At 43.2% G+C, this 3,616-nt stretch overlaps 1 protein-coding gene across 10 annotated transcripts in view; it reads left to right on the top strand.

Moving 5' to 3' along the window:
* Rimbp2 (RIMS binding protein 2) overlaps window positions 1–3,616 on the top strand; it is a 192,534-nt gene that overhangs the window by 156,016 nt on the left and 32,902 nt on the right. The gene's annotated exons all lie outside the window — the stretch shown is intronic.

The raw sequence follows: 3,616 nt of genomic DNA, 5'->3' as shown, positions 1-3,616 counted from the left end.
CTTCTTCTTCTTCTTCTTCTTCTTCTTCTTCTTCTTCTTTCTTCTTTCTTCTTCTTCTTTCTTCTTCTTCTTCTTTCTTCTTCTTCTTCTCCTCCTCCTCCTCCTCCTCCTTCTTCTTCTTCTTTTTGGTTTTTGAGACAGGGTTTCTCTGTGTAGCCCTGGCTGTCCTGGAACTCACTTTGTAGCTCAGGCTGGCCTCGAACTCAGAAATCTGCCTGCCTCTGCCTCCCTAGTGCTGGGATTAAAGACGTGTGCCACTATGCCCAGCTGGCACCTGTTTCTAGGTGAAACAGAGAACTAACTGAAAGTTGTTGTTTTCTAAATATAAATATTTAGACACGCAAGCTTCGCTATTCTTTATCCACATGTTCTTTTTGTTATTGTTAAGTATATTCTCATTATCCAGTTAGACCCTTCATGACTCTAATTATGAGCAGACTAGTTATTTTCCAATATTTGATAGTTAAAAGAGAAATCCTACCACTATTATTAGTTTCCAATTTAATTGTTTTAAGGTTGGCTACAGTTTCTTGTACAAGTCCAGGGGGACTGAAACCTGGTGTATGGATACTGTCTCCCCCAATGAACATTCCTGGCATATTTTAAAGCAATGTGAACCCTGTGGTTCTGGGGCACGAAAGCAATACAGTCAAATGACTTAGAAGAGCTTTCCAGGACTCCGTGATCTCCCTGGGCTTTGTTTGTTTGACCCATGAGTTAGAGACAATGATTGTTGCCCTTTGGCTTTTGCTTTATGTATTTTGAAGTTTATCTGCTAGTTGTGTTATGTATTGAAAGCTTGGACTCTCCCTGATGACATTTTCTCAGAACCAAAAATCCACTGAGAACCAACAAGGCCACTCTGATGGCCTTTAAATCTATTTTGTCTGATGTTCTTGTGTGGGTAGCTTTTGTAAGCTAGACTATACATGTATTATTTTTCCAACACTTACTTTCAAATTCCCCAAGTCCTTCTATACTGTGTCTGCCTCAGCTGAGTAGCAGGTGGTGGGATCTTTGAGTTGCCCTGGCCTGATAATCTCTGATTTTTAACTAGATTGTCTCTCTTTTCCATTTCATTACTGATAAGATGATTTAAGTCTAGATTTCTGCTGTTCTGCACTTGTCTGTTCTTTGCATCATTGTTAACCTCTTCCTGCTTTCTCTTGGGTTAACTATTTCTTAAAACCCATCTTGTATTTATTTCTTCATACATGTATACAATGTGTTCTGATCAAATCCATCCCCAGCTCTTACCCCCCACCCCCTCACTACCACAGTACTTTCCAGACACAGGCTGACTATTTTTTATTCTTTATTCTCTACAATTGATTTTGGGGGCTGTGAATAACACGGTATATTACTTTTTAGAAATTAATTTCTATACTCCTACTCACAGCCTACTATGAATTGCCTGAAATTACAACACGATTCCTTTAGTTCTTTCAGCCTTGCTTTCACGCATGCTGAAAGCACCTGTTCTATATGAACCTCTGTAGAAGACTTACCATAGCTGAACTTCCCATTGTGAATGAGCTGGTTAAGTGCATAGTTAGCATAGAGTGAAAAGCACAGATCGGTAGAGACCCACCACGCTGAGATGACTGGAGAGGCCGGACTATGGGAAGAATCAAAGTAATAAGATCATCAAACCAGGGGCAGCAAATGCCCAGCAGAAACCAGCTGGAGAAACTGAGGCAGCTTCGCTGCAGTTCCAGGTTGAGTTTTCTCTCTGTGTATGAGGCTCCAATTTCTCTCTCTCTCTTTGCCTCGTGTATATATATATATATATATATATATATATATATATATATATTTAATACTGTGGGGGGAAACAGTAAACTTGGCTGGAAATGGTTTCTCGTCGACCTGTCCACAAGACACAGCACCTTTCATCTCTTAGTTGTTTGCGGTATTTTTCTCTCTGTGTGTTACAGAGCCAGGCCAGGCTCATCCTCAGGGGGATTTTGAGCCAAACATGTGTATGTCTGAGATCGTAGGGGTGGGCAACTCCACTTCTAGAGCCAACTTCTTAGCTCAAACAGCTCATGACACTTCCCGGCTCCCTAATAGGTCACTTTTCTCTTTATTCAAATAATGCGTTCTTTGAGGAATTGGAGAAAAATGGTCTTTCATATTTCCTAATGCATCTGCCATTTATACTGTACTTTCTTAGTCCTCTCTGCCATGTGCTCACCCGCTGCTATCTCCTTTTAGCCCAGACAGGTTCCCTTTAGAATCTTATGCTCCTGTTTGTCTAAAATAACTCACTGTTTAGCCTTCAGTTTTCAAACATATCTTCTTATGCAATTGGGCTCTGGATGATTCGTGTCTCTGAGAATGCCACCCTACCTTTGACCTGTCTCTGTCTCTGTGATGAATCAGCTGTCACCCCTACTGTCGCTCAGAATATTTCTCAAGGAAGGGCTTTGGCTTTTGAAGCTCAGGCTGGACACATCTTCCGTAGGCAAAGGTCACACATGAGCTGCCAGGGGAAAACAGACTCTGATGCAGGCTGAGTTTCTGACACGTTGGTTATAGTAGATTCCCATGGATCCATGCCAGCAGGCCCTAGGTACACACTGGGGAGAAAGATCCAGGTTCTAACACAATGGCTTTTCTGAGGCTCAGTTTCCCTGTTTACAAAATGATGTGTGGCGACTTCCTAGTGAGGGCCAAGTAACACACACAAAACCTGCAAAGTGCATAGGAAAGCCGGCATATGGACAGTTCCCAGCGAGTGATGTACTCTTCTGGGATGCCTTGGCTAGGTCTGTGACACGTATGACCTTCCTCTTGCAGTCATGAACACATTCCTTCCAAAATGAAGCTACCTGGTCTCTCAGAGGTAGGAAATTCCACCCCAAGCCTGGAGTTAAAACAAGCGAACAAACAAACAAACAAACAAAACCAAAGCTGTGTCTCTGGCCTTGGTATCTAAGGACAGATGGGCTACCACACAGCCACCAGAATGGCTTCCAGACCTGGCCAGTACTTACCCATTACCTGAATTAGTGCCTCTGGATAGCACACTTTTTTTTTTTCAAGACCCAGTGAACATAGGTCACATAGGTCAGGTTGGGCTCTTTGATCTGCATTTTCACAGTTCCATAGAATGGTTTCCTCCTCCTCCTCCTCTTCTTCTTTTTCCTCCTCCTCCTCCTCTTCTTCCTCTTCCTCCTTCTCCTTCCTCTTCCTGTTCTTCCCATACATATTCAGCTTGAACCCCACCTTCCTCTCTTTGCTTTGCTTCCACTTGGAGAGCCCTTGCTTCGCTCCTTCCTATACCAGGCCTTTTCTGATGCCAAGCGTCCTGGTGTTCTCAGATGAGGAGGCCCATGGAGGCAGGCCTGGTTGGTCTCTTTATACCTGGTTTTTTTTTTTTTTTTGGTGCTGGAAACATGAGGGTTTACAGGATTTGAAGAGACTCCTCCCTCCTAAGCCCCAGAAATGGAAATGCCATCTTTTTCTGGAAGCTGAGTGAGACACCAGTTTAGGCTGGAGCCCATTGAACAAATTCTCCTTTAGCTGGCTGTTGTGAGGTCAAAGTCTGTTGTCTCTAGAGTTTGATGATGAACATGGAGAGAGAGGGAGGGAGGGAGGGAGGGAGAGAAAA

This window comes from Mus caroli, chromosome 5 (genome assembly GCF_900094665.2).
Source record: "Mus caroli chromosome 5, CAROLI_EIJ_v1.1, whole genome shotgun sequence".
In the NCBI taxonomy this organism is placed as follows: domain Eukaryota; kingdom Metazoa; phylum Chordata; class Mammalia; order Rodentia; family Muridae; genus Mus; species Mus caroli.
The sequence above is the reverse complement of the archived record's forward strand: the minus strand, read 5'-3'. Positions and strand labels throughout refer to the sequence as shown.